The sequence below is a fragment of the Alexandromys fortis genome, unplaced genomic scaffold, assembly GCF_014885135.2.
Source record: "Alexandromys fortis isolate MF-2015 unplaced genomic scaffold, M_Fortis_MF-2015_v1.1 scaffold_42, whole genome shotgun sequence".
NCBI lineage: Eukaryota > Metazoa > Chordata > Mammalia > Rodentia > Cricetidae > Alexandromys > Alexandromys fortis.
Genome location: NW_026067934.1, coordinates 10722523 through 10749211, shown reverse-complemented (window position 1 = coordinate 10749211; position 26689 = coordinate 10722523). Strand labels below are relative to the sequence as shown.

The 26689-nt window shown below is 45.2% G+C and overlaps 1 protein-coding gene across 1 annotated transcript in view; it reads right to left on the bottom strand.

Moving 5' to 3' along the window:
* Positions 1–26689, bottom strand: part of Kcng3 (potassium voltage-gated channel modifier subfamily G member 3) — a 49177-nt gene that overhangs the window by 6800 nt on the left and 15688 nt on the right. The window lies entirely within an intron of this gene.

Below are 26689 nucleotides of genomic sequence, written 5' to 3'. Positions count from 1 at the left end.
TGTATAAAACCAGTTCAGGCAGTTCCCTGGGACATTAGACAGTTCTTAATCTCTGGCTCCCCAAACTAGGGCGCAACTTATACTGTACATGTGTTGTGTGCTTCATATTTTTATTTATTTATTTTATTTTTTTTTTTGAACAGGCTTTCACACTATAGCCCAGGCTGGTCTAGAACTCACTGGGTAGCTTGGGCTGGCTTCAAACTCACAGCAATCTTCCTGTGTCCGCTTCCTTAGTTCTGTGATTCCCAGTAAAGGCTACTAAGCCCAGCCGAATCTCCTTGCTTCTCATCAGTTCCCATTTTTTTGCAAATATAACTGTAGGATAAATCCTAGACTTGGGAGAAATTTCTGCTACATCTGCCCAACCATTCCCACAGAGGTTATACTACACGGCCCTCCCACCAGCAACACAGGCAGTACCCACAGCACCCCAAAATGTAGCAGCATGGAACTTGGAGATCTCAGTCACTCTGACAGATGGGAGCCACAGTCTTGCTTGAAAGGGTACTGAGAATACCTTTATGTGCTATTTTCTGTTCCATGACCTACGCCACTTGCCCCAGGCCTTTAATCTCCTAGCATACATGATGGAGACACCACAGGTACCACAGGGCATGTGAAGTATTAGACCAAGTCAGCTTACTTCTCCATCTTGGAAAACTGTCCACGGCTTTGCCTATAAATGTGTTTGTCCTAAGAGGCAACAAGCTACGGTCTGCGATCTGAATCCATTCAGTAGTCCTTTTATTTTTCTTTCACATGACATGTTTTTAATGGATGGAAGAAAAATGAAAGAAAAAGAATTATAGCCTATAACATGAAATCACCGCATGAAACTGGACTTCCTGTGGCCACAGTCTTACTGGAATGCAGCCAAGCTAGCTTACATCTTCTGCTTGTGGTTGTTCCCATGCTGCAATGGCCAAGTTGAGTGAGTGGTCGTGACGGCACTAAGATGGCGTTGCAAGGCCCCATCGGGCCTCAGGACCTTGGCTGCCTCTTTTGGAATGAACGGCAGTGTTTTCAGCTCACCACACAGTCTCCAAGAGACCAGCAAAAGAATCCTAATGCCCTGAAGAGGGAGATGAGCAGATGACGTCACAGCTGGGCCAGCCATTTCTCTACTGTGGGTACGCGGCTCTACTCATGGGCTTTCTGATTGACCGAAGCATTCCTGTCCTCACTAGACTACTGGAGGCGGCTGTCATGAAGACTTCAGTAAATCTGGGGGCTGAGCAAACTGGGCGGGTCATAAATCTTGGAAGAGATGAGGAAGCGGAAGGAACAGGTTTCAAATGCACTCTTTGAAGAAGCGTAACATCTCTTCTACCTAGTTACACATTCCGCACGTTCCCCATGCTTCTAGACTCCTTGGGGCTAGGCAGGGTCATGTGACCTGCTCTACCCAATGGGCAATGAGGACAGGAGTATAGAGGAGGAGGTGAGCTACTGTGGTAGCCAGGAAGCCATATACTCTAATGGTCCAGCATGGATGGTGGGGTCTCTACTAGCTCTATTCTCTGACTCACTGTGCACAGAGCATAGGCACTCTCCACCCTGACCCAGACTGGACACAGTAAGTGATCAATAACTAAATCTTTGCTGCGTTGAGCCTCTGGTACCTCTACCTCGCTTGCCATCCTAGGTCGGTAATAAACCAGTGAATCCAGCAAGCAGTAAACTGTGCACTCAGAAGGAACTCCAAGAAGACAATGTAATAACAGAGAGCCATCTAAATCTGAAGACCAGAAATGAGAAATACTCAAGAATCTGGATTTTTCTAAGCTTCAACATGATGGTCTACATGGAAAATGCCATACCTGAACACATGAGTCAGGTCACAGTTAAAACAGAAGAATGCTAAAAGTATCGTAAAAGATCACCTCCAGGCTATGTGCACAATGTATAGGAAACATAAGTGAATTCTGGGGTTACCCTTGATAACTTATTACATGTATGGAAATGGAGAGAGCACACCTGAAAGCTGAGCCACCTCTGGTCTCGAGCATGTCAGGTACAAGATTGACAACCTGTAATGACTTCAGTTCGTACAGTTGCTTTTGAACAAAATAGGTCTGTTTTCTAACTAATGGATAATATGTCTTCTCCAGCCAGACATGAGCAGGGAGCTACACTTGACAGCAAGAAGCCCATGTTCTTCTCCTTTGATGGGTGAGCCCCATCCAGCAAGTACCGATATTTGTGTTCCTAGGGCCCCGTCAGCTCTAAAATCCTAAGATCTATTACTTTCCGAAGAGCAAAATTCTTAATTGTGCCCAAAATACCGGAACATTTTCTGACTAATTATTTCCACCGGCAGCCAAAGTTGCTTACATTAAAAAGGAGGAAATTCAAATGATGTGGAATAATCTCTCAGTAAGGGAATTCAAAGAAGCAAGCCTGTCTGTAATGAGGTCCTGGGGGCTTCTCTGCCGGCCCCCCAAGTCAGATGAATTCTCTCTAGATTCACACCAAGGGATGAATCAGCTAGGAACCCCGGGCACTGCTTCTACCTAGGACTATGCCAAGGCAAACTCCATAAACAAACACCTGAAGCCTGCCAAAAAACCCCAGCTTCCAAAGGCTTCTAAATGGCTCTCACCAAAGCACCAACAACTGTAGTGAAAGTCCATACTGTTTGCTGAGTGCCGTGGCAAGCAATGGCACGCTTCTGAAGGCTCTTCCCATCAAAGGCAAACAGGAGAGCTGAGACGACACCAGGGGCACGCCTTGGAAGCCTATTCTAATTGCACTGCTAAAAACAAACAACATGTTTCCAAGTTCCTGAGGCCCTTCAGTTGGGTGCTGTGCTAAGCACCGTGCAGACGATCACCTTGACTGATCCCTTTCCAGAATTCTAGGAAGTGTGTGCTTCCCCTGAGATCTCTATGACAGACGACAAGCCCAAAACTGGCTGGTTAACCATCTTTTCTAAGATCACACTACAGGACTGCAGGGGCACAGGTAATAAAGCACAGACCTATAACATGGAGGGCCTTGCTTGTTGGGGTTTCTGTCCTGCCCAGTCCCCACAGTTGTTAGGTCCCAAAGAATCACACAGAGGTCTCCATAAGTTATAAACTGATTGGCCCATTAGCTCAGGCTTCTTATTAGCTCTTGTAGCTTATATTAACCCATTATTCTTATCTATGTTAGCCACATGGCTCGGTACCTTTTTCAGCAGGGCAGGTTACATCTTGCTTCTTCCGTGGTCTGGGCAGGACTATGGAGGAATGGGCTTCCTCTTTCCCAGAATTCTCCTGTTCCCCTTGCCCTACCTCTACTTCCTGTCTGGTTGTCCTGCCTATACATTCTGCCTGGCTACTGGCCAATCAGTGTTTATTTAAAACATATTTGACAGAATACAGAATTGTCCCGCACACAGACCTACAGCCTTTAGAACCGTCTGGACACGGTGACACGGATGGTTTTTCTGACAGCGGCACTGTTAATATTAAATGGTCAGTCTCCGCATGCATCTTTGTTTCCACAGCTTCTAAACTCATCAATAGTCTATCTCAGGAATGGGCCCCTGGCAAAAGGATAAGAACGGCCTGTCTTGTCCTCTACCGTGTTGTGAGGAAGCCTGAAGACCACTGCTACATCAGTGCTGTCTTTGGACTTCCCTGCTGAAAAATCACGAGCCAAGTGAAGTTCTGTCTGATACACCGTAACAGCAGCAGAAATGGATTGCGACGGTTAGAATGTAAAGAATTTCTGATCCTGGAAGACTTTAACCACTGCCTGCAGACACCAGCCATTACTGGTTGCTGGTCTATTTGTCATGGCAGAAGGCACTTCTGGGAATGACTCTGTCAAGGGAAGAAAATGCTTCACGGCATTCACCGGTATCTGTCTCCATCCCATGGGAAAGGACAGAAGGACCACCGGCGGGGCCGGTGAGGTGGAAGGTCTCTTCATCTGTTCCCCATGCCATTGTACTACCCAAACTTTCAAACATAGAGAATTCAAACGGATACATCAAATACGTATTTATTTTGTATTCATCAATTACTTATGTATTTATGTATTTATTTTGGCAGTGCTGGGCCTTGCACCTCTGGGCAAGCACTCTAATGCTAAGCTCAAGGTTCAATAACTGTCTTAAATATGTTGTGGCCACCAAGTCCTCTCTTTATCCATCAATCTCATTCTTAATGCAGCTCAACTGCAGGCACCAATTCATTTCCTCCTAAAAACCCAAGGTGCACCAGTTTGTATTTGCTTAATTTTTCTTTTGAAATAAATTTTATATGGTGAAACGTCCAAATCTTAAGCTATACTCACTGAGTTTGTTTTTTTTTTAAATAATTTATTTTTGTTTTATGTACCTTGGTGTATTGCCTGCATGTACGTCTGTGTGAGGGAACTGGAATTCCAGGCAGTTTACAGACAGTTGTGAGCTGTCATGTGGGACTCGAACCTGGGTCCTCTGGAGGAACAACCAGTGCTCTTAACCACTGAGCCATCTCTCCAACCCCATTCACTGTGTTCTGACAACACATTTAGCCTAAACCCCTATCAAGTCAAAGCTTTTACATCATGCAGAGCTCTCTGCTTGACTCCTCCTGTCTCCTGCCCTCATTTCCCACATCTACTGGACACACAGTGAGCATACAACAATAGTGTGCCCAGCACAGTGTAAGTAGCTTTTATGGACACTGAAGGCCTGGCATGGCTTCTCCACGGCAGCTGGTGGGGTTGTTAATGGGGCAACTGCTAGGTGGAACAGTGGAAAAATAAGACATATCATCAGGTTCTCGTCTTTGAAAGGATAAAGGACACACTGGACATCATCCAGCCTCGTGTGTGCAGCGCACTCATCCCTGTGCACAAGCGTGGAGAAGCCAGAGGTCAGGGGACGCTCATGGACACACTGAGCGTCGTTCAGCCTCGTGTGTGCAGTGCACTCATCCTGTGCAGAAGCGTGGAGAAGCCAGAGGTCCACACTGAGTTCCTATCTCACTCTCCACGTTATTCTTTGAGGCAGGGTCTCTCCCTGAACCTGGAGCTCATCATGTCATCTACACTGACTGACCCGAAACCCCAGGGTCTGCACATCCCAGTCTTACAGGAAGTGCTGGGGTCAGACACTTACACCCCCATGCTCAGCTCTCACATGGGTGCTGGACACCTGAATTCAAGTTCTCGTGCTTGCATGGCAAACACTTTACCCACTGAGCCATCTCTCCAGTGATAGTGTTCAGGCACCTGTACTGGCCTGCCCTTGGGGTCCTGACAGGATACATCCTCAGCTGTAGCCCCTAAGAGCAACTCCTGTGCACGTTCACTATGTTCCCTTTTAAAAGGTGGGCCTTGGGGCTGGAGAGATGGCTCAGCGGTTAAGATCACTGACTGCTCTTTTAGAGGACCCGGGTTCGATTCCCAGCACTCACATGGCAGCTCACAACTGCCTGAAAAGTCCAGTTCCAGAGCGATCTGACACCTTCACACCAATACACATAAAATAAAGTTAAATAAATCATAAAAAAATTTAAAAGGTGGGCCTTGCCCATCTCCAGTCTCTTTCTCGCTCTGCTTCTCTACCTGTCTCTGCCTCTCTCTCTTCTCCGCCACTCCTGTCCCCAGACGCTGGTCTCCCTTCTCCCCTCCTCCATTTTCCCACTCACAATAAAAAACTTCTCCACCTGAGCTCTGTGCAGGGTGGCTTTCTCTCTCATGGCACTTTCTAAAATGACAACATCCAGCTTTGCCCAACCTTTAAAGGGAAAGCAAATCCTATTGCGTGCTAGCTACACCATGCACGAACCTTTGGTACTTTACACCGAGTGAAAATAAGCTGACCCCACAAAGATAAATTCTGTGGCACTGCTGATAGGAGGACTGAAATAAATAGTTAATCTAAAACAGAAAGTGGAATTGTGGGTAGCAGGGGCCGGGAATTGTTTGCTAGGTAGAGTTTCAGATTTACAGGCTGATAAAGTATCCAAAGTCTATTTTATAACAATGGGACTACTTAGCACCACTGGACTGGACACTTAAAATGTCTTTTAAAAGGTACAATTTGATATGTGGGCTTCTTAAAAACCACAATTAAAGAAATATATGGGCAGTGATGGTTCCAGATCCACGCCCTCAACACTCAACCTGGAGCCTTAACCTGGCACTCCTCACTGCAGAGACACCTCACCCTCCAGACCAATGACAAAAGAAGGTATTCACCTTGCCATTAGTTAATGTTCCATTACTTCAAAAAAAAAAAAGTGATTATTCTTATGAGCAACAAGCAGAACCTTTTACTAAAACTCAGTATGCCAAGGACACCTAGAAAAAACTGGACATCTGGGCACAGCCATGGCTCAGCGATGAGTACTTCCTAAAACACACATGACAAAAAGCCTGCAAAACAAACTAAGAGCCTAGAAATGCTTTGGTACGCAATAAATACTCAATAAATTATGACTATCACAGACTGTTACAGCTCCTATTATTATTGTTCTTTGGCCAATGTATATAAAAATAAAAATAAATTATTTAAAAAAAAAACAAAACTCAGTGACTACAGCTTAAGATTTGAACATTTCACCATATAAAGTTTGTATCAAAAGAAAAAAATTAAACGGATACTAACTGCAATACACCCTAGGTTTTTTTAGGGGGAAGGGAATCAGCGTCTGCAATCGGGCTGCATTAATTGAGCATGCACAGTCTTCACGCACACAGGATTATTTTAATGTCTTCCTGAGTGCAAAGAGAAGCGGCCATGGCTTCACTGCCTGAAACTCATCTGAAATTGAACTGCCACTAGAGCAGCCTCGGGAGATTGGTCCTTCAGGGGGGTTTATGACAGTAGGGCTCTACCTTTGCAGATGGATTCACACCAACAGTGGCAGGGGAGGTGGGGAGCGAGAGAGGAAAGTTGGATGCAGCCTCTGGCTTCCATGTGCTCGCAGAGGGGTGTGCACCTGCACACACACATGCACACCCGAAGCTGCTCAGCATCCATCACGAGCGTGGGGTCCCCCTCCTTTACTCTTTGCTCTTCTGCCTCCCGACGTCTGGGGGGAGCATGCAGCTTGAACGGATGATCCAGCCACATGTGGATCCCCCAGTCTCGACTTCCCCAGCTTCAGAAGTGAAAGCTAATGCCTTTCTGCTCGTGATTAATCACCTAGTCTGTGGTCTCCTGCAGCGGCTGCACAAAGCAGACGAAGACAGAACTCTTGGAAGGCTTTTGCCTAGATTCTTACACACTGATAGCTGCAGCATGAACTGTTCAAATGTCTTACAGAAGCAAGCGGCAAGATCTATCAAGCTGAACAGTGCACACAAGTACCAGCCGCCCACTCAGGGATTTATCCTACACAGGCACCCACACACTTCCAAGAACATGTATGATGAGAGCCATTACTTACAATACCCAGGATAAAGAATATATAAACGTCTACCCACAGGAGACGGATTATGTAAGTATGCTTCTAAAAGTTATTATTGGTTCAAGCTGTGTGAAATTATCAAACAAATATCCAGTTTTATATCACGCAGCCATAAGAAGGCGCTTTGCCATATGCCATGTAGTCACAAGAAAGATGTATCACTGTACGCTGATGTAGGATATTCCTGAAGCCATAGTGGTATCAGTGAGGCGCAGAGAGCACAAACACCACGTTACAATTATGTGCAGACAGTGTGCATGCATGTGCACCGGAAATATACGTGAGACTCAAGCCAGGAGTGGTGGCACATGCCTGTAACCCAAGCACTCTGGAAGCTCAAGCAAGATAGTGGTGAGTTTGAGACCAGCCTAGACTATACAGTGAAACTCAGCTTCAACAATAGAGTGGGGAGGAGGGGGGAGGGAGAACTGTTTCCCCTGAAGGGCATCCCGCAGGTCCCATGCAGGGTGGAAATTCACTTTTCACTCTATTCCCCTTTGTACCACTAAATGCTTTACCAGGTGCACGCATTATTCTTCCAGTTTAGACGCTCTTTTGAAAGGAAAAAGAACGGCCAAATAAGAAAGCAGTCATCGTGATGGAGCTGTCAGCGGGTTGAATCAACCCAGACAACCCGAGGAGAGCCGTGAAAGGAGCCGTGAAAGGAAAAGGTAACCCCACACACCCAACTCATCCCCAGTTTTCAGGCTTGAATAACACATGAGGCATTTCCAATTTCCAATTACTTTTTTTTTTTTTTCGTTTTTCAAGATACCGCTTCTCTGCGTACCCCTGGCTGTCCTGGAACTCACTCTGTAGATCAGGCTGGCCTCAAACTTGGAGATCCGCCTGCCTCTGCCTCCAGGATGCTGGGATTAAAGGTGTGCGCCACCACCAACCAGCTTCCAATCACATTTGTAACAGGCAAATGCTGTGGAATACCACACAGTGCAATAAAAATTTTCAACCAACACCTCACCAGTACCTAGTGTCTTTCTTAGGTCCTTGGAAATGTTTTCTCTGTAATAATTAGTTAAATGGGGGAAAAGATGGGCTCTCTCTCTCTCTCTCTCTCTCTCTCTCTCTCTCTCTCTCTCTCTCTCTTTTACACTTGGCTTAAAGGAAAAAGAAAATCAAACCAAACATCTACATCACTTATCTCTGGACCCACACTAGTGCGAATACAGACGAACAGATGTTGAGTACTTTCTCAAAAGCAAACCTACTTTTCTCTAAAGGTATATGTATTAGTTCATTTAATTCTGGCCACAAATGTACAAGACAGGTTTTGCTCTTATCCTCACTCAGAAAGGAGAAATCAATCAAAAAAATCAATCAAAGCACAGGGAAATCAATTACTCCTGCCACAAAACAGATCACCATGACATCACCAAGTATTTTCATACACTATGGATGTGGGAATTTATGGAGTTTTGTTGTTGTTAAGTTTTTAGATATATTTATTTTATTATGTGTGGATGAGTGTTTTGTTTGCCTGTTTGTCTGCACACCTGGTACCCTCTGAGTTCAGAAGAGGACATTGGATCCCCAGTGACTGGAGTTTCAGATGGTTGTATGCTGCCGTGTGGGTACTGAGAAGCCAACCCAGGTCCTGTGTCAGAGCAGCCAGTGTGCCACTGAGCCATCTTTCCGGAGCCAGAGCCATCTCCCCTGAGCCCGAGTCATCTTTCCAGAGCCCCTGAGCCATTTCTCCAGAATCACCAAGCCATCTCTCCGTAGCCGCTGAGCCATCTCTCCAGAGCCCAAGCCGTCTCTCCAGCCCCTGTACATGTTCTTAGCACTATAGTTCATGTCTCCTGGTCATTTTATGTTCATTGCTTGAGATTCTGTTTCCTCACAACTCCCGTTAGTTGCTCAATTTATAGAGAAGGCTTATCTTGTCTCGGTGTTTGGCGGCTTTGGTCCCTGACTGTATGGCTGTACTGTTTCTGAGCCTGAGATGGGACAGCACATCCTCATGGCAAGGAGCTTATGGGGACTTAAGGGAAACAGGAAGAACATGGCTCCACAATCCCATTCCAGGGCATACCTTCAAAGATCTCCCCCGCTAGGCCCAATCTCTTAAAGTTCCTACCACCTCCCAAGTTGGGGACCAAAACTGTAGCACCAAACTTAGGGTGCTATAGACGGCCACTTCTGAAAATACGTGGCAGGATTAGGGTAGCGGTGAATTTAAAGGCTATACTTTCAACATCAGGGGGACTGGCTGTGAAGACAGGGTCTCCTCGTGCAGAGTTAAAAGGCTGATACTAATCCGCTGCATTCTTCATCTTATATATACCTCCAACCCCTGTCCTTGTTTCCTTAGAAACACACCACTGGCTCCACCTCCCAACCGCAGATTCCCCTAAGGTTCCTCTGTCTCTGTTCTGAGAATATAGACACTGGACCCACACTCTCTACCGACAGACAGGGACTGATGGCCCTCTGCAAAGGAACAACCGAGTTCCTGCCTGCTTATCCAAAGACTCCAATTCTATCCCTGTCAGACTGGGACGACACACCCAACACCGAGATCCATCAAAGGAGAGCGTTTCTGTGAAAAACTGACGGCAATTGCTACTAACGACCCTCACCTCCTCTGACTCCTGTTGGGATAATTAATTCCATTGCCAATCCAAATAAATGTCAAGTTCAGGGCAACAGCACCCGAGGTAGCTTCCTGCTAGGAACTCTGTCCTGCTTATGCGACTCTGTCCTGCTTATGAGATGGACCCCAACACTTCAGAGAGACGGGCTTTGGATTCTCTCATGTAACAGGCTTTCCTCTAAGTTTCTGAAGTGGAGGCATGAACTACTCAAAGCACAACAAACAGGAAGAATGGTATTGTGACCCTCCGAATGCCAAGTCCCAACCTCCATCCACTTGTGCCCCATACAACTCCATCTATTTTTCTCTTCCTCTGTTATTCTGAAGCCGACAGCAGCCTCAGGATATTATTCCCTGGGGCTGTGACGTGACTATGTGGGAGACTTTCTGTCTCACCACAGGTGGAAAGCACACAAAGAGGAGACAGAGTCTCAGCATTTCCTTCTAGATCATAGCTCAAGGTTCTACTCTCCTGCACCAGGCCGACTACTTACTTCTGCTGACTTCTCATCGTACCGGAGACTAAAGGCCACCCCTTCCCCATGCGTCTTTGGAGGGTGGACAGTTGAAACACAAATGGCAACGCTGGGAAATGACCCCAGCATTTTGCCCCACTCTCCTGCCCTGGCATCCATGAAGGAAACTTTGACTGGTTTAGTCTCCTGACACAGGCCAGGTGTATGTGGGGTGATGCAATGTCCAAGAGCAAGGATGGGAAGAAAATCTATGAACCTGGATGTGGTTTCAACCCCCAGGACACGCTATTTCTATCATCATGTAATACGTTTAATTCCGTCCTCTGTGTGAGGCTCTACGGAGCAGCAGAGAGGTGGAGAGAACGCACTCGAGATAGAATCAGAGCTGTAAACTGCACTCCCGGGAGGGGCGGTTAGGGAAGAGCACACCAGAACTCTGCACTGTTTTTTCCACTTCTTGTGAGTATAAAATTACCCTCCAATAAGAAGGTTTTATCTTTTAACTTTTGTTTTTTAACTTTTAAGATTTGTTTTAGTTTTATTTATATGAGCATGTGTATGTGTATTGCACACATGTGTTGGTGCCCAATGATGCCAGAAGAGGGTGCTGGATCCTCTGGAGGGTGGAATGACAGGCGGTTGTGTACCACTGGATGTGGGTGTTGGGAATGGAACTCAGGTCCTCTGGAAGAGCAACAAGTGCTCTTAGCCACTGAGCCATCTCTCTATCACATTTATTTATTGATTGGGGTGTAGGTGTGTGCATATATTCCTGGAAGTCAGAGGATATCTTGCAGGAGTCAGTTCTTTCCTTCCATCATGTAGGTCCTGGGGAATGAACTCAGAAGGTCAGACTGGACAAGTGCCTCTACCTACCTTACTTGCCCTGAAAAGATTTTTTTTTCAAAACAAAGAAGAAAGGCAGGAGAGATGGCTCAGCAGTTAAGAGCACTGACTGCTCTTGCAGAGGCCCTGGGTTTGGTTCCTGAATTCACATGTCAGTTTATAGTTTCAGGAAATCCAACACCCTCTTGTGGAGAGTCAGCACCAGGAATGCATGTGGTCCATACAGATACATGTAGGTAAACATGCATATACATAAAATAAAAAAACAAATACATCCTTAAAAATAAAGAGAAAACTCAGTCTGAAAGAATCTGTGAAATAAACCGGGTGTGGTGGCGCATGCTTTTACTACCAGCACTTATGAGGCAAGATCTCTGTAAGTTCAAGGCCAGCCTGGTCTACAGGGTGAGTTTCATGACAGCCAGGACTACACAGAGAAATCCTGTATTGAAAACAAAGCAAAACGAAACAACCAAAAGAGAATTTGCAGAATAGTTAGCAAGTCCAGGCACATAAACTCAAGAAAGACCAGTCAGAGAGCACTCTACCTAGCGATCCAGACTCCTTCTGAAGAACTCACCTAAAGGGCTTTGTAGCTGGGCAGCTGGAGATTCTACCTGGTCTTGGATTCACTACTCACTGTCTAAATAAGAACTGTGCTTGCTCCTAGAGAGCCTGGTTACTTCTGGACCAGCATCCAGTAGGCGGAGCTGGCTGCCACACTAGGACAGACTTAGAATCCAAACCAAACGTTCTCATCTGGTTAACTTCAGTCTCCTTAGAATTCTTCTTTTAACGTTTAATTATTTTATTCCTATTTCATGTGCATTGGTGTTCTGCCTGCATGTGTGTCTTTGAGTGAAGGTGTCTGATCCCCTGGAACTGGAGTCACGGGCAGTGTGAGCTCTCGTGAGTGCTGGGGAAACAAGCCCAGGTCCTCTGGAAGAGCAGACGATGCTCTTAAGCGCGGAGCCAGCTCTCCAGCCCCCCCTATAATTCTTTAACCATGTACCATGCTAAGAGATGAAACTCCTTACCGATAAAAAGACCAATACAATAAAAAGTAAGGTAAATAATAGATATAGATGTGATAAATGTAGTAATCACCACACTTAATTGAGAAGAAAGTTGAGTCTTCCTGCACTTGGGCAATCATAGACACGTCTTTGAAAACACCGTGATTTAATCTGCCATGCAGGGACCAGCACAAGCCAAACGAGGGAAGAACTGGGTAAGCAATAACACTTTTAAAGCAAGACAATAAAAGAACAATAACACAATCCCTCAGGGAGGTAACGGGTAATAAAGATGGAACGGGAAAGCCGAAGCTTCTCCAGTGGTAATAATGGGACCACTCTTGGGGACCAACAGCAGCTGGTGTGGTACCACTTCCAGAACATCATGTCGTAGCTGTAGGTAAGTGCCTAGCCAGACTGTCAGGTCCCTAGCTAACAGGGTGTGGTGCCTTGAACAAAAATGGCTCCCAGCAGTTCACTGATTTGAAGACTTGATCACCAGAGAATGGCACTACTTGGAAGGATTAGGGGGTGTGGCCTTGTTGGAGGAAGTGTGTCACTGGGGGTGGGCTTTAAGGTTTCAAAACCCCAAGTCAGTCTTCCTGCTGCCTGCAGATCTGGGTGTAGAACTTTTGGCTCCTTCTCCATAAGAAGCATGTGTGCCTACATGCTGCCCTGCTCCCTGCCTTGATGACAATGGACTAATCCTCTGAAGCTGTAAGCGAGCCCCTATTAAATGCTTTCCCTTAGAAGACCTACATTGGTCATGGTGTCTCTCCACAGCAATAGCGCACCAACTGAGACAATGAGGTTATCCTATAGGGCTGGTAGGTGCAGGATTGTATGGTAAAGGTTAGGAATCCACCTTTTACTGTATTTGTGAAAAAGCTGAATTTTCACAATTGGAATGTACAGTATTAACTGTAACTTTAAAATTTATTAAGTGTGTGTATGTACGTGCATGTGCACACAACTGCACGTGTCTCGTGTGTGTGTGTGTGTGTGTGTGTGTGTGTGTGTGTGTGTGTGTGTGTATACTCATGGGCATGGAGATCAGGACACAACTTTTGGCAGTCACTTCTCTCCTTCCATGTTGCGTTCAAAGTGAGGCCATCAGGACCACAAAGCAAGTGCTTTTCCCTACTGGGCCAGCCAGGACTATCATTTTTTAAAATAATGTTTTAGGGCTGGCAAAATGGCTCAGTAGGTAAAGGCACTTGGTGCCAAGACTGACAACCTGAGTTTATTCCCTAGAACCACATCATGGAAGGAAAGAACCAACAACAAACTGTTCTCTGACCTCTGCATACGTGCACCTATGAGTATGTGCATGTGTGCATGCATGTGTGTGTACATGTTCGTGTGTACGCAAACACACACACCACACACACTAAATTTTGAAAAAAAAAGCAAACAAACCAAGCCCTTAGATATATATTATTACTACCCTTCAGGGTCTACTAATTTCTTGTTGCCATGGTATCATACCTATTTTCCAGATGAGGACACAGCCCCCAGGCATAAAGGGGATGCCGGGTCATGGACACTTCTGCTTGGGGAGAAGCTAGTTGGAGACCAGCACAATATTTAAAACAAAACAAAAGCAAAATACGAAAGACTCCAAAGCATGGGATGGCTGTGAGAAAATGAAAAGGGGGTGTCGGGGTGGGCTAGGAAGGAAGCACCATAGGTCAGGGTACTCCAGAGTCCTTGGTGGTCACGTAAGATGGGCAAAAGGAAGACAGGGAGGCACTGCTGCTGGACAGGCAAAGGGGTCTGGCAGTCAAGTTGTGGCCTTAAAGGCATCCATTGAAGATTCGACAGTAGGTGGAGACACTCATTCATTACTGTTCCTTCCGTGGTTACTATGTGCTGGTCCCCGTGCCAGGCCTGTGAGGCAGAGCTGCAAGTGAGTGTGGGAACGCTCAGGGTGGAGGTGGGGTCAGTCAGGAAGCTCCAGTGCTCACCCAGGAAACACCAAGACCAAACTGGCAGATGCTACACACAAAATGAAGTAAAGCAGGGAGGGACGCATCCGAGAGCCTCTGACGAGAAGACCCCGCCACTGGCTGGCCATGCACAGCATAGTCACGGCAGGGAGGAGGCGGGCAGCCAGCACTGCCCGCAGGGCACAATAGGGACGTTTATCTGCTGTCTTCCATGGAGGGCCTGTGGAGTGGTGAGGATGAAGAGGAGCCAGGCAGAGCCTCCGAGGCTTTCTCTAAACAGAAAGACAAGGGAGGAAAACAAAAACGACTTAGAGTCTTCCTGACATGGCCACTTTGGAGCTGTTACCCTCCTTCCACCTTTATGTGGGTCCTGGGAATCAAAGCCAGGCCGCATGGCTGGTGCAGCAAGCACTTCTGCCACTGAGCCATCTCGCCGGCCTTCTCTTGACTTAGCTGAAAAAAAAAAACACCAGCAATCATCTTTAGGAACAGAACTAACTAATGTAGGAAAGTAACCAACCCCATCCTCTGGCTGGCTTGTCACTGTCTCACAGAGAGCTTAGGTTGTTTTGTCCTCAGCTCTCAAGTGGTGCCTAAGAATCTGGAACATTGAGTCTCTCTGACTGACCAAGAATCAGCGGGTGATATTTCACCAAAGCCATAGCCTGGGTTTCGGAAGATTACCGTGTTCCTGGTAAGCACTCACAGAGCACAATCTGAAACCTATGTTCTAAAGACTTGCTAGAGAGCCACAGAAACCCACACCAGCACCTGACCTCCCAGGCCTTGCTCTCCGGTTCCATCCGGCTCTCCTCTCAGCTCCATACGGCAGATTCAGGGTTCCTTTTGCGCAGTTCCACATACAGGCATTTAACCTAAAGGATGCTGGAAGGAACCCTTCAACACAAGCCTGTCCCCGCTCCCCTCCCATACAGTGCTGGGCTGTGTGGTTCTCTGCATTCAAACGGCAATCCATCCCTAAAAGATTCACAGGACAAGAAAGGGCATCAACGCAGTCCCTTCTTCAAACAAGACCTAATGAAAACTGATACCAATTCTCCTTAATAACATTTTGATTTCAACTATAGTTTGTATCTACAGAGCAACTGTAGGATATATATGTAGATATAAATACTATATATATATAGTATATATATTCTCTCTCTCTATATATATATAGTGTGTGTAAAGAAAACAAAGTTCAAAAGTTCATTTTTCAAAATTACTCAATATTAAGCCAGGCGGTGGTGGCGCACGCCTTTAATTTGAAAGGCAGAGGCACGTGGATCTCTTTGTGTTCAAAGTCAACATGTTCTACAGAGTGAGTTGCTGTTACACAGAGAAACCCTGTCTCAAAAAACCAAAACCAACAAAACAACAGAACAACAAGGAAATAAAAAAAAATGCTCAGAAGAGTAATGTTTTTAAAGTGAAGACACTGGGCTAGTATTATTTGCCATTTTCTAGCTACAGATAAATAATGCATCCAGACTTCAAGATTATTACTTTAAATAATTATAATTATCCAATTATGTATAATAATTGAATTATTATAAATTTACATTATTTCCATTTAATTTCTGTATACTAGGTACTCACTGCAAACATTAAGACATCAATAGTCAGGGGATGCAAAGGAGCTAGGCAGAGCCTCCGAGGCTTTCTCTAAACAGAAAGACAAGTGAGGAAAACAAAAACCACTTAAAGTCTGACTTCTGCAAATACAGTTTCTAACACACATATAAAAACAAAGTTTAAATAGGGCATGAAAATTACAGGTAGTAACCTATAATTATAGTACTTCAGAGGTAAAAGCATCTTATAATCTTCAGGCTAGCCGGGCCTATGTAGTTAGTACTGAGACAGCCTGGAACTTCTTCCATTGAAGTGAGGCCTCGCCTTAAAAAAAAAATCTGTGAGTTCAAGGCCAGCTTGGTCTACAGAGCAAGTTCCAGGACAGCTAGGGCTGTTACACAGAGAAACCCTGTCTCAAAAAACAAAACAAAATATTCCATCAATTCCATCCATCAAGCTCTGTATTGGTTATTTTTCTCACCACTGAGATAAAACAGGACAAGGAGACAGCTCAGGGGAGAAGGGCTCACGCTGGCTCAGTTTCAGAGGAAAGCCAGACACCACGTGTGGAAGTCACGTGATGCTCACGGCAGCAGCGTCAGGAGGAAATGATTCCTCGGCCATTCGGTTGACCAGGAATCAGAGCTCATGTTCCCAAGGACCCACCCCCAGTGACTCACTTCCTCCAGGAGTATCTACAGCCTCCCCGCAAATGAGCGCCATCACCTGGGGACCACCTATCTAAATACATGAGACTAGGACAGGTCATTTCAGGCAGGAGCAGGAATGTGCTCCCTGCTCAAGGTTCTGCCCCTCCACAGGCCCTGAGCAATGGGACTAAAGCAACCAAGGTGGATCTTCTGAAACCACCAGCCAAAATCACAGCACCCGGAGGAGCCAGCGCTGCCGTGAGTACTGAGGTAGAGAAATGCCATCACCAGATAAGTTAACATGATGATTATGTCACAAAACGCCTGGGTCACTCTCTGCTTGTCCCAGCCCTTAGGAAGCAGTCTCTGTCATCTCAAGGCCCCTGTCTTCACGCACACATACCAGCTTTCTTGGTATCCCATCAGGCTTCCTGGCCTGGTCTTGACCAATCCCCACATCCCCACAAGAAAGCCTCACCACTGACTCGCAGTGTGTCTCGTGTGTCACGGAGGTCTACTGTTATGGTCTTTGCCCCCATTGTAGGCAGCAACAATCCTTTAAGAGTGTGTGCGCATGTGTCTGTGGATGCAGGTACCCGAGGAGGCCAGAAAAGAGTTTCATTCAGATCGCATGGGGCTGGAGTATAAAGGCAGACAGCGGTGAGCTGCCGATGACGTGGATGCTCAATGCTGTAGATGTTGGAAACCAAACTCAGGTTCCCGACAAGAGCAGTGTCTTTAGTCACTGATACTCCAACTGCCTCCTTTTTTTTTTTTCTTTTTTAAAGAAATTAACTCCGTTTGTTTGTTTGTTTGTTTTTAAGGCAAGAGTTCTCTGTGTAGCCCTGGCTGTTTTAAACTTGCTCAGTAGATCAGGATAGCCTTGAACTCAGAGATCTGCCTACCTCTGTCTCTGAAGTGCTAGGATTAAAAAATGTGTACCACCACCACCTCCAAAAAAAAAAAAAAAAAAAGAATTGCTCAGCAGTGGTGGTGCTTATCTTTAATACCAGTACCCAAGGCAGAGGCAGGTGAATCTCTGTGAGTTTGAGGCCAGCCTGGTCTACAAAGCTAGTTCCAGGACATCCAGGGCTACACAGAAAAATCCTGTCCTAAAAAAGCCAAAAACAAAATGTACCACCTAATGGCATTTACTAACATGTTAAGTACATTAACCCTGTGATAAATTTTATCACGTGTAAATCTAGTTTTATCAGTTTATTGAAATACTTAGGACAAAATGAAATGGGGTTTTGCGGGTTTGCTGTTAATTAAGAAAACATTTAGGGGGCTTGAGAGATGGCTCGGCAGTTTTGCTTTTGCATAGGAGCCAGGCTGGTGGCTTACAATGGTGGCTCATTCATAACTCCAGTTCCTGGGATCTGACACCCTCTTCTAAACCCCATGGGCACCAGTGTAGTCGGAGGCTGCTTGTTTTCCAGCTGCCCAGACCCGAATAATCACTCAGAAACTGTATTGATTACAACACTGCTTAGCCATTAGCTCATGCTTATTTCTACTCTTACATCTTAAATCAACCTGTCTCTATTAATCTGTGCATCACCATGAGGTCATAGCCTACCGGCAAGGTTTCAACATCTGTCTCCTCTGGTAGCTACATGGCATGGCATCTCACTGACTCCGCCTTCTTTCTTCCAGCATTTAGTTTAGTTTATCTGCCTAGCTCTATTTTGCCCTGTTATAGGCCCAAGCAGCTTTTTTATTAACCAATGGCATCTAGAGCATACAGAGGGGAATCCCACATCACCTCCCTTAATAGGATAATAAGCAGATTAGTGTGAGCTTACTCCACTAATAATAATAGTAACAGAGTAAATACTTGTGAGCTATTATTTATAGATGATTTACATTGTTATAGATTCTTGTATACTATTACAAAATCAAACTATATTTGTTATATTAAATATGAACCTATTTCTGTTTATAATATTGGTACATCTGTGCAAAGTTATTTTGTCAGATTGTATGCATGCATGTTTCTATATCTGTTTATTTTGTATATTGATACAATTTTAGGATATACTGATCATATTGCATTATACATTTCTACCCCTGATCAAGATACTTATGCACTGTTTACATTTGAGGTCATTGTCCTCATTTGCTGAACAGTTGTTTAAAGATTATTTAATATTCTAAAGTGAAGTCTTAGTCTTTAAGTTATATAGGTATTAAGAATTATAGGTCGAAAGTTATTCGTGTTTGTCACTTTTATAGTTAGACTAATCAGGTTCTTTAGATACATAGAGACTGTAATCTGCATAGACAGGTAATCTTCAACCACTTCAAAAAAACTGTAGAACATGGCATTTAAATAACTTAGGGTTCTGTTGATGTGAGACATGGTTGCTCCTGGAAGCACCAATCTATTCCCAAGAGAATGTTGAGCACCAAAGACACTCCACTTGGAGCTTGTTTTCTTCTTGACAAAACTGGCCTTTGGGCAAGAAACTGCCCATGCCTCGACCACTGACAAAATGCACAGTGTCCGGACTGGACAAGCAGGATACAAAAAAAAAAAAGCTACCAAATTTTGCCAAGACAGGGTAAGATGGTTATGAAAAATATCCTGCCTCTGAAAATAGTCTTTCAATTTTACTCTAGGCCTTAGCCAAAGTTGGTTGCTCCAAAGTTGCAAATGAGACATTGGGTGATTGCCCAGGTAGCCAGTTGTCTCTGTCATCTACTGCACATTTTGGAAGCTTCATGATTGCACTTCCTGCCTATTCAAGTAATATTATCTCCCTTCTCTGGCCTTCGATGGGATTGAAGACTAGATAGTCGTAGTTACTGTCCTCTTATGACTTAGCCAAGTCATCTCTAATACAACACTTAGACTTCTTAAGATAAAACAATTATTAAAACATTTAGCATCTGTTTTTTGCTTAATATTGTTTATGCTGGTTTTAATTCTAATTTTTTTTACTTGGTATCTATTTTTATTGTATATAGTTTTGTATTGGGTTTGAAACTCCCTTATTTAGACAATTCAGCCAATGGCCTTGAGAGGCTGGACTAGGTTGAGCATGGTTTTGGGTACCAAAAGGTGCATGCCCACTACACGCCCCCTCACACCTGGTTGCAGATTCCATTCCTGTTCCCCATGGTGATCTGAGTTCCCCTTTAAATAAGGAACCCCTTATTATACCCTATTCGGAGCTAGTGTGGGATTACTTTATTCACGTTCCCCTTCACACCAGGTATGTGCATACTATGCATTCATACACACAGGGAAAAAACTCATACATATGAAATAAACAAGTAAATCTTTCAAAAGACAGAAAACAATTAGAAGCTATGTACGCATGGGAGGGAAAAGTATTGAGTACAGGCTAGCCCGAGCTGCACAGCAAGGGACATCCAGGGCTACACAGCAAGACTCCATCTTAAAACAAAAGCCATTCTAGGAAATGAATAAACCAGAGGGCTAGGAGATCGGTGAGGAAACTGTTTGCTGTCCAAGCACAAAGACCTGAGTTTGAGCCTCAGTTTTCACGACAAAGCCAGGCACTGGGGGACCAAGAGGGTCCCAAGAGCTCAATGATCAGCCATCCTAGCCTTGTCAGTAAGCCAGTCCCAGGGACAGATTCTGTCGCCAAAGAGCAAAATGGTTTCAGTTCCTCCCCCCCCCCCAACAAAGGAAGGTGGACAGCTCCAGAAGACACCCAAGGTTAGCCTTTTACCACCACACACTTGACACACACACACCTGCACATGTGTAAACAGGCTCACACATTCTTGTGTGTGCGTGCACACACATGGAAATGACTAGCTAAGTCCCCAGTGGAGACGGGGAAAGAACTTACATCTGACAAAGCATCCAGAATGTATGAAAAACTCCTAAAACTCAGTAATAAATGCAAAAACACAAATTTTAAAAAAATAGGCTACAGGGGCTAGAGAGATGGCTTGGTGGTTACGCGCACTGGCTGCTCTTCTTGAGGACCTGGGTTCAATTCCCAGCACCCATATGGCAGCTCATGACAGCCTGTAATTCCAGCTCCAGGAGAACTGCTACCCTCTGCTGGCCTCTTCAGGCACTGCACACATTATTGTGGAGACATACATGTAGCCAAAATACACATAAAATAAAAATTAGTATTTTTAAAAATCAAGGTGCATATCTGGACAAGCACTCATAGTAAGATACGTAAAATGCCAATATGCACATCGAAATGATCAGCACTCTTATTATCAAGACAATTAAAATGACTTCAGTGTGGTGGTTATCATCTGAAATGTCAGCACTCCGGAGGCTGGGGCAGGAGATCATCATCAACTTGAGGACACCCTGGGCTACACAGAGCATTCCAGGCTAAGTGGGCTATAGACCTGTCACACACACACACACACACACACACACACACACACACGGGGGGGGGGGGGGGGGGGGAGGAAGGGAGTAAAGGAAAGGAGGGAGGGAGGGAGGGAGGGAGGGAGGGAGGGAGGGAGGGAGGGAACCAGATGGCACACACCTTGAATCCCAGCCCTCAGGAGGCAGAAGCAGGCGGGTCTATGAATTCAAGGTCAGCCTGGTCTACTGAAGGAGTGCCAGGACAGCCAGGGCTATACAGAGAAATCCTATCTTAAAAACCAACCAAACAAAATTAAATAATAAAAAATTAAAAAGAAAGAAGAGAAATGAAAAGCACAGTGCAATACTAACACCTATCCAACAGAACTAAAACTACTGAGGTCAGTACTGATAAAGACTTCACGCAACCAAAACGCCTAACAGCTCACATGGTTCTCCTCACAGTGTGGGAGCACAGCTGCTCCGTGGTGCTCACCAGGCTCTCCCCACACTGTGGGAGCACCCCTGTCAGCAGCAGACAGGCCGTGGCCTCGATGGCAAATATGGAATTGGGTTTTTATGGGGCCAAGGATCAAACTCAAACCAAGCGATGCCTCTACAGACTTCGGATGTGCCAGAGCGCAGGAAATAATCAACGCATTCAAAATCTAAGTCCCTGAAGTGTGTCTTTGGTCAAGGACACTGTGCACAACTTAGAAACCAAAAACACTGTCAGGAAGACAGGACACAGAGAGAAAACCTGAGGAAGTCATAAAACAATAAATATACAGTAAATAATCAAGGGCTGACCAGGTGCCATGCACGGTGTGGGCATGTCTAATCCAGCACTTACGGTGGAGGCAGGAGGCTGCGCACCAGAGGCAGGGAATGAGAGAAGGTGTGTGCTGGCAGAGTCTGCTGCATTTACTGGCGGGCACAGCAGGAAAAAAAGTCTCTTTTGGATTTTTTTTTATTTATTTATTAAAGATTTCTGCCTCCTCCCCGCCGCCTCCCCCCGTTTCCCTCCCCCTCCCTTATCAGCCCAAAGAGCAATCAGGGTTCCCTGCCCTGTGGGAAGTCCAAGGACCACCCACCTCCATCCAGGTCTAGTAAGGTGAGCATCCAAACTGCCTAGGCTCCCACAAAGCCAATACATGCAGTAGGATCAAAAACCCATTGCCATTGTTCTTGAGTTCTCAGTAGTCCTCATTGTCCGCTATGTTCAGCGAGTCCGGTTTTATCCCATGCTTTTTCAGACCCAGGCCAGCTGGCCTTGGTGAGTTCCCAACAGGATTTCACATGCCCCAGGCTGGAGTTCAACTCATTAAATAGTGAATAGCCTTAAACCACTGATCCTCCTGCCTCTACCTCTGAGTGCTGGGGTCGCCAGCGTAAAGGTGGGAGACAAGCCCTCAGATGACAGAGGGACCTGTATGGGCCCTGAGTCCTATCTGGGTGCTCCTCAATGGAGCCCCTCTGTCTCTGGGGGAATCTCCAAGCAGATGAATACATGTGTCTGATGTCAAAAAATGGAATGCTTGAAAATACTGTATGTTCCATAAATTATATCCCCCAAAAACTTGATTTTAAAAGCTATTGCATATGTAGCAAATCAGCAATGTGAGTCTGGTCATGGGAGCCAGGAAGGACGCTGAGCACTGTGGCCATCACTCCCTGATGGTAAGGGCATAAATCCGTGCACCAACTCCAGCTGCTGCCAGGAGAAATGTGCTATCTTCCATCTACAAACAGGTCCTATCTGCGCACTGAGACATGAACGAAGCCATTTACTGCAGCACCGCAGTAAGGGAAGGTTTCTACAGACAGACATACAGATGCATCCCTGCCTACTATGAAGTGAAAGGACCGTGGCTATGAAAATGAACATCACAACAGAAAGGGCCAGCAGCAGGCTGGGCTGTGACATCATTCCTAACAGTCATAGAAACTCCAGTGTAGTCTGAGTGTAGGGTGTCCGCCCGGAACACCCACGTTAAAGGCATGGCTTGCCACTTGGTACTATTACTGGGAGGTGGTGGGAATTTTACAAGATGGAGCCTAGTGGGAGGTCTTTAGGTCATTGAGTGCCTGACCTGGAAGTGAAAAGCAGGACCAGGCTCTTCCTCTTCCTTTGTGTTCCCTAGCTTTGAGGTGAGCAATTTTGCTCCATCATAAGCTTCCACAGACACAGAAGGAATGACAGGTCCAATCAGGCCTGGCTCCCAAACCTCCCAAACTATGAATATTTTCTCTCTGTAGGTTGATTGTCTGATATTTATCATAGTAATGAAAAGCTAATAGGCACGAACATACATATAATTATTTACATCTCACCATGTAGCACAGGCTTGACTTGATCATCCTATGTAACCCAGACTACATTTGAATTTATAGCAATCCTCTTGCCTCAGCCTACCAAGTGCTGGAATTACAGACATGTACCATCACACTCAGCTTATAAGCACATATACATACAATCTATTTATCTGTATGTATGAAAGAATGTGTTATTGTGACTGGTTTAATGAAGAGCTGACAGGCCCATAGCTAGGCAGGAGAGAACAGCTGGGACTTCCGGGGAGAGAGAGGCTAGATCACTAGTGAGACACAGAGGAAGTCGGACGTACAGAATAAATGAGAGGCAAAAAGCCAAGTGGTGAAACATAGATTAATAGAAACAGGTTAATTTAAGTTATAAGAACTAGTTGGAAACAAGCCAAAGCGAAAGGCCAAAATTTCATAATTAATAATAAGCCTCCATGTCATTATTTGGGGGTGGGTGTCCCACAAAAAAGCCCCACTACGCATTGTGGATTTCAGTAGGAAAGAGGCGCCTGGTGAACTTAAAGGGTACGTGGTGTTGTTCGGTATTCTATAATCCATACTTGTGTTTGAGCCTGGGACTCTTCTATGCATTTCAGGCTGTTCTGGAACTCAATATGTAGATCAGGCTAGCTCTGAACTTGAAGCAATTCTCCTGTCTCAGCCTCTGAGATGCCAGGAAAACATGCTTGTGTGGCCACACCAGGTCTATAATCTGTGTATCTGTGTATCTTCACACCCTAGAGACTCTCTTATGCGTAATTTCCTCCTCCTCCCCCCACTCCACTCTGACATAGGATCCAAGCAGTACAAACTAGCCTCAGGTACGTAGTCAAGGCTGACCTTGACTCTGGTCTCCACCTTCAGAGTGCTGGGACTACAGACCAGCACGGACATCCCCTTGGTAAAGCATGTTTCTTTTATTTCACACGCCTGACTTATTCTGCTTAAGCTTTGGTAATTGCTATTCAAGAAAAACACGTTTTGACTGGCATAAGAAATTCTTCATTTAAAAAAATGCCTGAATTTTGTTTTACTTTCAAGTCTGTCATATTTAAGAAAAATCCTTCAGAAGATGTACTGTAATAACTTACTACCAACATTTAAATAAATTATACAGGTTAATTGAGAAATTGGAACAATTTGTTTTAAAAACCCATTGTATACTGTACTGTTAACTGGTGAAATTTAATTTGTATCTTTCTAGGGACTGTTAAAAAAACCTTTTTCATTGAACTTAGTTCTTAAGTGACATATATAACAATAACTATCAATTAGGTTCAATTTGGTCTTTCATTTGGCTTTTGTAATATGAGTCAAAATTCCCCGTGCATCATTTATACACCCAAAGACGGAGTGTGCTGTGCAGGGAGAACTGGGTCTCCAGCTAAGCACACTCGGGACCAGGAGCTGGGATCCCCAACGCTCCCCATCCCGTCACCAGCCCCATGGATTGCCCAGCATCTCCCCTGAACTGAAGACACGCATTATCTCAGCGTGTTCTGAAGAACAAGACAAAAAAACCTTGATGTGGGAGTGTCATATATCAATCTGTTGATTTCATTGGTTAAGTTATAATAAACCAGCTGCTTGGCCTCATGGCTGGAACATAGATGGGAGGAGTAAACAGAATAGAATTCTGGGCGGAAGAGGAAGTGAGGTCAGACTCTGCTCTGCTTCCGGAGAGACCCGACAGCTCTGCTGGAGCAGAGACGCCATGCTCAGCTCTCCCAGGCAGCTGCAACCCACGATGGACTTAGGCTAGAATCTTTCCGGTAAGCGCACCTTGGGATGATTACACACATCATTAGAAATGGGCTAGACCAGGTGCGAGAATTAGTCTGTAAGGGCTAGAGTTCATGGGCCAAGCAGTTCTTTAAATGAATACAGTTTGTGTGTTGTTATTTCGGGCATGAGCTAGCCAAGCGGCCGGGGTGTTGGGGACGCAGCCCCGCCGCTCCTATTTCAACAAAACCTAAGACCGTTCCTGGCATTGTTGGGCACGTGAGGTGAGGCCTACCTCATTTCCTTCACTCGCTCTGTGCCACACACAAGGTGCACGAGCAAAGGTGCTCACCATGTGCCACACACAAGGTGCACGAGCAAAGGTGTTCACCATGTGACACACACACAAGGTGCGTGAGCAAAGGTGCTCACCATGTAACAGGATGGGAACAAAACAGCCCCTGTGTGACTCCAGTGTGTCTCACACGATGTCACAACCAGGTCCATGGTGATCACCTGATGTGGGAGTGTCATATATCAATCTGTTGATTTCATTGGTTAAGCAATAAAGAAACTCCTTGGCCCTGATAGGTTAAAACATAGGTGGGAGGAGTAAACAGAACAGGATGCTGGGAGGAAGAGGAAGTGAGCTCAGACTCCAGAGAGCAGAGGCCTTGCTTCGTTGTCCTGGGCACACACAATGAAGCTGAGACCCAGGATGGACGTAGGCTAGAATCTTCCCGGTAAGCGCACCTTGGGGTGCTTACACACATTATTAGAAATGGGATAAATTAATATGTGAGAATTAGCCTAGAAGAGGCTAGATAGAAATGGGCCAAACAGTCTTTAAATGAATACAGTTTGTGTGTTGTTATTTCCGGCATAAGCTAGCAGGCAGCTGGGGTGCTGGGGACGCAGCCCAGCCGCTCCTATTTCAAGTGAACAAATGCTGGGATTTCAACTAAAGGTGTCCCCTGGGCTTGGCAATACTATGTAGGGTTCCCTTCTTCCTTGGAAAAGTGTCCCTACCTGTAAAGCTACAGTTACTCAGTGTTCTTGCTGAACACTGTCTGACCCAAGGTTCTCGATGGCCACCCTCATCTCCTGACCTTGTGACATTATGGCAATTTCCTGACCTATAGCAACACGGTCCCTGAACTATGCCACAGTCCTTGCCTAGCTAAAGCATGGCGTTCCCAAAACTGGGTACCCTTGAAAGAACTTAGAAAAACCCCTTCAACATTTTCATTTTGAAACAACTGTGTGTGTGTGTGTGTGTTAAACACATGTGATCAATGCATATCTCTATTTTCGTCTCTGTACATGTGTGAAGGCCAGAGGAGGCTGAGGTCCTGTTTTATTATTTTCTGCTTTATTCCCTTAAAATAGGCTCTTTCACTGAACCTAAAGCTTTCCTTTTATTTTTTGTTTTTTGTTTTTTTTTTTTTAATGTTCATAGCAGCATTGTTTGTAATAGCCAGAACCTGGAAACAACCTAGATGCCCTTCAATTGAAGAATAGATGAAGAAAATATGGAATATATACATATTAGAGTACTACTCAGCAGTAAAAAACAAGGACTTCTTGAAGTTTGCAGGCAAATGGATGAAAATAGAAAACACTATCCTGAGTGAGGTAAGCCAGACCCAAAAAGAGGAACATGGGATGTACTCACTCATATTTGGTTTCTAGCCATAAATAAAGGACATTGAGCCTATAATTCAGGTTCTTAGAGAAGCTAAATAAGAAGGAGAACCCAAAGAAAAACATATAGGCATCCTCCTGAATATTAACCTTCATCAGG